Here is an 8,079-nt window from a genome sequence, read left to right as displayed (position 1 = left end):
AGAATTATGATCCTTGGGGATAATATAAACCAATTGTATCATAAGCTTCTATATATATATACCACAGTCTTTCAAGAATCAAGTAATAATTTCTCTTACACTTTTTATAAATTGCGTCGCAGATGGCTCGTTGTTGGAACAAATTTTCTCAACTGTGGTGGTCTCCAAGATTAATAGGCCCAAACTATATATGTCTGACTTGGTGGAGTCTCACCTTTGTATAGATATTCTGGAGCTATGTATCCACTGACAACAAAGATTTTAGTAAGTATTGCCAGAGAGAACAAAATGCACTTCACTTCGTAATGACGGAACAAAATGTTATCGGATTTGATGTTTCACTTACTATGATCCAACAACATTTTGTATTCTCATCCGTGTTTGTTCTTGACCGAAGAGCCTCGAGAGACCGAAATCCGCAATTTTCGGGGTCATCTTACCATCCAGCAATATATTCTCATGTTTAAGATCCATATGAACAATGTTAGTCTTGTGTAGGAAGGCCAAACCTTGGCAGATTCCCTTGATGATTTTGAAGCGTGTGTCCCAGTCCATTACATATTTTACATTAGATACCTCTAAACAAGTGAAACATTGCATAATATAAGTACTCACAGATAATAACTTCCAGCAATACTTATTTCTCAGAATGCAAATAACATTTCCATTGGATAAACTGAATGTTACTGCCTTTTCTTGTCGTTGAAAACTTAATAGAATATGCAGATGCCCAACTTAATAGAATATGGAGATACTCAAATACAGTTTTAAAATAAAATGGAAAATATATATATACCCAAAAGATTCTTCTGAAGGTTCCGTGCGGCAAGTACTCGTAGCAGAATAAACTTTCAACAATGTCTGCAACAATATATCTTCCATTGTTCTGCACCACTTTCTTCTGGGCTTCATGGCAGTAGCCGACCAACTTTACTACATTTTCATGATGCAGTTGCAGAGCCATAATATTATGAACCTCGTTAGTAAATACTTTGTCACGCGCGATTGGTGTATTTTCGGCAAGTTTCTTCACCGCAATTTTTTGCCCGTCTGGCGCAATCCCCTGTTCAAGCTCAAAAAACACGTTTTCAGCAAATGTTGGCATCTAATTGGCACGAAAATGTGAAGGCACGCACGACCATATTACCATATAAACAGTTCCAAATGCGCCTGTACCGAGTATACGCTCTGTGAGAACTGATCGGTGATAGTCTTTAGAAAATCTAGCGGCAAATCCTTGGGTAATGTGCTCAGAACGCTCGGCTGCCCTCCTCTAGCCCCCGTTGCCATTTCTGATGATTGAACAAGCTTCGAGCTGAGCTGCTACAAGGCACAAGCTATGGATGGTCACAAATCCATGTTTACCAGAGCAAGACATATCTGTTTCAGAGAAAAGCATAACATCCCAACTTCATCAAATTTATAAAGCCACCAACCGGAGGAGAGATCACTATCTCCCCTCAGCCACTGCCGGAGGGGCGCCGTCTGCCGCCCAGCAGCCCACAGAGCGGCCAGACATGGAGCCACAAAACAGAGAGCGGGGAACGAACATGACTTGGCCTCCACCACCGGCCGCCGGATTCCAAGGGGGAACCAAACCAACAGAGCCGGCACCCGACCTCACGACTAAACATGCATGAGATGGAATCTCTAGGATACTAAGCTATAAACATACTCCCTCCGTTCCAAAATAGATGACTCGACTTTGTACTAAAGTTAGTACAAAGTCGAGTCATCTATTTGTTGGAAATATGCCCTAGAGGCAATAATAAAAGCATTATTATTATATTTCCTTGTTCATGATAATTGTCTTTATTCATGCTATAATTGTGTTATCCGGAAATCGTAATACATGTGTGAATAACAGACACCGACATGTCCCTAGTGAGCCTCTAGTTGACTAGCTCGTTGATCAACAGATAGTCATGGTTTCCTGACTATGGACACTGGATGTCATTGATAACGAGATCACATCATTGGGAGAATGATGTGATGGACAAGACCCAATCCTAAACATAGCACAAGATCGTATAGTTCGTTTGCTAGAGTTTTCCAATGTCAAGTATCTTTTCCTTAGACCATGAGATCGTGTAACTCCCGGATACCGTAGGAGTGCTTTGGGTATGCCAAACGTCACAACGTAACTGGGTGACTATAAAGGTAGACTACGTGTATCTCCGAAAGTGTCTGTTGGGTGACATGGATCAAGACTGGGATTTGTCACTCCGTATGACGGAGAGGTATCACTGGGCCCACTCGGTAATGCATCATCATAATGAGCTCAGAGTGACCAAGTGTCTGGTCACGGGATCATGCATTACGGTACGAGTAAAGTGACTTGCCGGTAACGAGATTGAACGAGGTATTGGGATACCGACGATCGAATCTCGGGCAAGTAACATATTGATAGACAAAGGGAATAGCGTACGGGATTGATTAAATCCTCGACATCGTGGTTCATCCGATGAGATCATCGTGGAGCATGTGGGAGCCAACATGGGTATCCAGATCCCGCTGTTGGTTATTGACCGGAGAGTCGTCTCGGTCATGTCTGCTTGTCTCCCGAACCCGTAGGGTCTACACACTTAAGGTTCGGTGACGCTAGGGTTATGAAGATATGTATATGCAGAAACCCGAATGTTGTTCGGAGTCCCGGATGAGATCCCGGACGTCACGAGGAGTTCCAGAATGGTCCGGAGGTAAAGAATTATATATAGGAAGTGCTATTTCGGGCATCGGGACAAGTTTCGGGGTTATCGGTATTGTACCGGGACCACCGGAAGGGTCCCGGGGGTCCACTGGGTGGGGCCACCTGTCCCGGGGGGCCACATGGGCTGTAGGGGGTGCGCCTTGGCCTAGATGGGCCAAGGGCACCAGCCCCTATAGGCCCATGCGCCTAGGGTTTCCACCATGGAAGAGTCCATGTGGTGGAAGGCACCCCTAGGTGCCTTGGGGGGGAGGGAAACCTCCCCTTGGCCGCCGCCCCCCCTAGTAGATCTCATATACTAGGGCCGGCGCTCCCCCTGGCACCCCTATATATAGTGGGGGGGAGAGGAGGGATTTCACAGCAGCCCCTGGCGCCTCCATCTCCCCCCGTTACGTCTCTCCCTCGTAGTCTCGGCGAAGCCCTGCTGCTGTGACGCCCTGCATCCACCACCACGCCGTCGTGCTGCTGGATCTTCATCAACCTCTCCTTTCCCCTTGCTGGATCAAGAAGGAGGAGACGTCTCCCGTCCCGTACGTGTGTTGAACGCGGAGGTGCCGTCCGTTCGGCGCTGGTCATCGGTGATTTGAATCACGTCGAGTACGACTACATCATCACCGTTCTTTTGAACGCTTCCGTGCGCGATCTACAAAGGTATGTAGATGCATCTAATCACTCGTTGCTAGATGAACTCCTAGATGATCTTGGTGAAACGAGTAGGAAAATTTTTGTTTTCTGCAACGTTCCCCAACAGTGGCATCATGAGCTAGGTCTATGCGTAGTTCTTCTTGCGCGAGTAGAACACAATTTGTTGTGGGCGTAGATTTGTCAACTTTCTTGCCGTTACTAGTCCTTTCTTGCTTCAGCGGTATTGTGGGATGAAGCGGCCCGGACCAACCTTACACGTACACTTACGTGAGACCGGTTCCACCGACTAACATGCACTAGTTGCATAAGGTGGCTGGCGGGTGTCTGTCTCTCCTACTTTAGTTGGAGCAGAATCGATGAACATGGTCCTTATGAAGGGTAAATAGAAGTTGACAAATCACGTTGTGGCTTTAACGTAGGTAAGAAAACGTTCTTGCTAGAACCCTAATTCAGCCACGTAAAACATGCAACAACAATTAGAGGACGTCTAACTTGTTTTTGCAGCAAGTGGTTTGTGATATGATATGGCCAAAGTTGTGATGAATGATGAATGATCTATATGTGATGTATGAGATGTTCATGCTATTGTAATAGGAATCACGACTTGCATGTCGATGAGTATGACAACCGGCAGGAGCCATAGGAGTTGTCTTTATTCTTTTATATGACCTGCGTGTCATCAAGAAACGCCATGTAAATTACTTTACTTTATTGCTAAACGCGTTAGCCATAGTAGTAGAAGTAATAGTTGGCGAGCAACTTCATGGAGACACGATGATGGAGATCATGATGATGGAGATCATGGTGTTAAGCCGGTGACAAGATGATCATGGAGCCCCAAGATGGAGATCAAAGGAGCTATGTGATAATGGCCATATCATGTCACGTTTATTATTTGATTGCATGTGATGTTTATCATGTTTTGCATCTTGTTTACTTAGAACGACGGTAGTAAATAAGATGATCCCTCACAATAAATTCAAGAAGTGTTCCCCCTAACTGTGCACCGTTGCGACAGTTTGCTATTTGAAAACACCACGTGATGATCGGGTGTTTTATTCAGACGTTCACATACAACGGGTGTAAGACAGATTTACGCATGCAAACACTTAGGTTAACTTGACGAGCCTAGCATGTACAGACATGGCCTCGGAACACAGAAGACCGAAAGGTCGAGCATGAGTCGTATAGAAGATACGATCAACATGAAGATGTTCATCGATGTTGACTAGTCCGTCTCACGTGATGATCGGACACGGTCTAGTTTAACTCGGATCATGTAATACTTAGATGACTAGAGGGATGTCTAATCTAAGTGGGAGTTCACTAATAATTTGATTGGTTGAACTTAATTATCATGAACTTAGTCTAAATATTTTACAATATGTCTTGTAGATCAAATGGCCAACGTAGTCCTCAACTTCAACGCGTTCCTAGAGAAAACCAAGCTGAAAGACGATGGCAGCAACTATACGGACTGGGTCCGGAACCTGAGGATCATCCTCATAGCTGCCAAGAAAGATTATGTCCTACAAGCACTGCTTGGTGACGCACCCGTTCTCCCTGCAGAACAAGATGTTATGAACGCTTGGCAGGCACGTTCCGATGACTACTCCCTCGTTCAGTGCGGCATGCTTTACAGCCTAGAGCCGGGGCTCCAAAAGCATTTTGAGAGACATGGAGCATATGAGATGTTCGAAGAGCTGAAAATGGTTTTCCAAGCTCATGCCCGGGTCGAGAGATATGAAGTCTCCGACAAATTCTTCAGCTGTAAGATGGAGGAAAACAGTTCTGTCAGTGAGCACATACTCACTATGTCTGGGTTGCATAACCGCTTGACTCAGCTGGGAGTTAATCTCCCGGATGATGCGGTCATTGACAGAATCCTCTAGTCGCTTCCACCAAGCTACAAGAGCTTTGTGATGAACTTCAATATGCAGGGGATGGAAAAGACCATTCCTGAAGTATTTGCTATGCTGAAATCAGCAGAGGTAGAAGTCAGGAAGGAACATCAAGTGTTGATGGTCAATAAAACCACTAAGTTCAAGAAAGGCAAGGGTAAAAAGAACTTCAAGTAGGACGGCAAGGAGGTTGCCGCGCCCGGCAAGCAAGCTGCCGGGAAGAAGCCAAAGAATGGACCTAAGCCTGAGACTGAGTGCTTTTATTGCAAGGGAAGCGGTCACTGGAAGCGGAACTGCCCTAAGTACTTAGCGGATAAGAAGGCCGGCAAAACAAAAGGTATATGTGATATACATGTAATTGATGTGTACCTTACTAGTGCCCGTAATAGCTCCTGGGTATTTGATACCGGTGCAGTTGCTCACATTTGTAACTCAAAGCAGGGGCTGCGGAATAAACGGAAACTGGCAAAGGACGAGGTGATGATGCGCGTCGGGAATGGTTCCAAGGTCAATGTGATCGCCGTCGGCACGCTACCTCTGCATCTCCCTTCGGGATTAGTTTTAAGCCTTAATAATTGTTATTTAGTGCCAGCTTTGAGCATGAACATTGTATCGGGATCTCGTTTAATTCGAGATGGCTACTCTTTTAAATCTGAGAATAATGGTTATTCCATTTTTATGAGAGATATGTTTTATGGTCATGCTCCTATGGTGAATGGTTTATTCTTTATGAATCTCGAACGTGATGCTACACATGTTCATAATGTGAGTACCAAAAGAAGTAAGGTTGATAATGATAGTCCCACATACCTGTGGCACTGCCGCCTTGGTCACATAGGTGTCAAACGCATGAAGAAGCTCCATGCTGATGGACTTTTAGAGTCTCTTGATTATGAATCATTTGACACATGCGAACCATGCCTTATGGGTAAAATGACCAAGACTCCGTTCTCAGGAACAATGGAGCGAGCAACCGACTTATTGGAAATCATACATACTGATGTGTGCGGTCCAATGAGTGTTGAGGCTCGCGGTGGCTATCGTTATGTTCTCACCCTCACTGATGATTTAAGTAGGTATGGGTATATCTACTTAATGAAACACAAGTCTGAAACCTTTGAAAAATTCAAGGAATTTCAGAGTGAGGTTGAAAATCAACGTGACAGGAAAATCAAGTTTCTACGATCAGATCGTGGAGGAGAATACTTGAGTCATGAGTTTGGCACACACTTAAGAAAATGTGGAATAGTTTCACAACTCACGCCGCCTGGAACACCTCAGCGTAATGGTGTGTCCGAACATCGTAATCGCACTCTATTAGATATGGTGCGATCTATGATGTCTCTTACCGATTTACCGCTATCTTTTTGGGGCTATGCTTTAGAGACTGCCGCATTCACTTTAAATAGGGCTCCGTCGAAATCCGTTGAGACGACACCGTATGAATTATGGCTTGGGAAGAAACCTAAGCTGTCGTTTCTAAAAGTTTGGGGATGCTTGTAGGATACGTGTATATTTTGAATGGTGGGGCACTAAGCTGGTGCAGTTGCAAGCAAAGCGTCGTGGCGGGATCTACATGTGAAGCGGAGTACATGGCAGCCTCAGAGGCAGCACATGAAGCAATATGGGTGAAGGAGTTCATCACCGACCTAGGAGTCATACCCAATGCGTCGGGGCCGATCAAGCTCTTCTGTGACAACACTGGAGCTATTGCACTTGCCAAGGAGCCCAGGTTTCACAAGAAGACAAGGCACATCAAGCGTCGTTTCAACTCCATTCGTGAAAATGTTCAAGATGGAGACATAGAGATTTGTAAAGTACATACGGACCTGAATATAGCAGATCCGTTGACTAAACCTCTCCCTAGAGAAAAACATGATCAACACCAGAATTCCATGGGTGTTCGATTCATCACAATGTAACTAGATTATTGACTCTAGTGCAAGTGGGAGACTGTTGGAAATATGCCCTAGAGGCAATAATAAAAGCATTATTATTATATTTCCTTGTTCATGATAATTGTCTTTATTCATGCTATAATTGTGTTATCCGGAAATCGTAATACATGTGTGAATAACAGACACCAACATGTCCCTAGTGAGCCTCTAGTTGACTAGCTCGTTGATCAACAGATAGTCATGGTTTCCTGACTATGGACACTGGATGTCATTGATAACGAGATCACATCATTGGGAGAATGATGTGAAGGACAAGACCCAATCCTAAACATAGCACAAGATCGTATAGTTCGTTTGCTAGAGTTTTGCAATGTCAAAGTATCTTTTCCTTAGACCATGAGATCGTGTAACTCCCGGATACCGTAGGAGTGCTTTGGGTATGCCAAACGTCACAACGTAACTGGGTGACTATAAAGGTAGACTACGGGTATCTCCGAAAGTGTCTGTTGGGTGACATGGATCAAGACTGGGATTTGTCACTCCGTATGACGGAGAGGTATCACTGGGCCCACTCGGTAATGCATCATCATAATGAGCTCAGAGTGACCAAGTGTCTGGTCACGGGATCATGCATTACGGTACGAGTAAAGTGACTTGCCGGTAACGAGATTGAACGAGGTATTGGGATACCGACGATCGAATCTCGGGCAAGTAACATATCGATAGACAAAGGGAATAGTGTACGGGATTGATTAAATCCTCGACATCGTGGTTCATCCGATGAGATCATCGTGGAGCATGTGGGAGCCAACATGGGTATGCAGATCCCGCTGTTGGTTATTGACCGGAGAGTCGTCTCGGTCATGTCTGCTTGTCTCCCGAACCCGTAGGGTCTACACACTTAAGGTTCGGTGACGCTAGGGTTATG

At 44.9% G+C, this 8,079-nt stretch overlaps 1 pseudogene; it reads right to left on the bottom strand.

Moving 5' to 3' along the window:
• LOC123172427 (cysteine-rich receptor-like protein kinase 36) overlaps positions 1–1,290 on the bottom strand; it is a 1,666-nt pseudogene extending 376 nt beyond the window's left edge.
• Between the last annotated feature and the right edge of the window lie 6,789 nt (positions 1,291–8,079).

The sequence above is a fragment of the Triticum aestivum genome, unplaced genomic scaffold (assembly GCF_018294505.1).
Source record: "Triticum aestivum cultivar Chinese Spring unplaced genomic scaffold, IWGSC CS RefSeq v2.1 scaffold86867, whole genome shotgun sequence".
NCBI classification, from domain to species: Eukaryota; Viridiplantae; Streptophyta; class Magnoliopsida; order Poales; family Poaceae; genus Triticum; species Triticum aestivum.
This window is presented reverse-complemented; position numbering and strand designations above follow the sequence as displayed.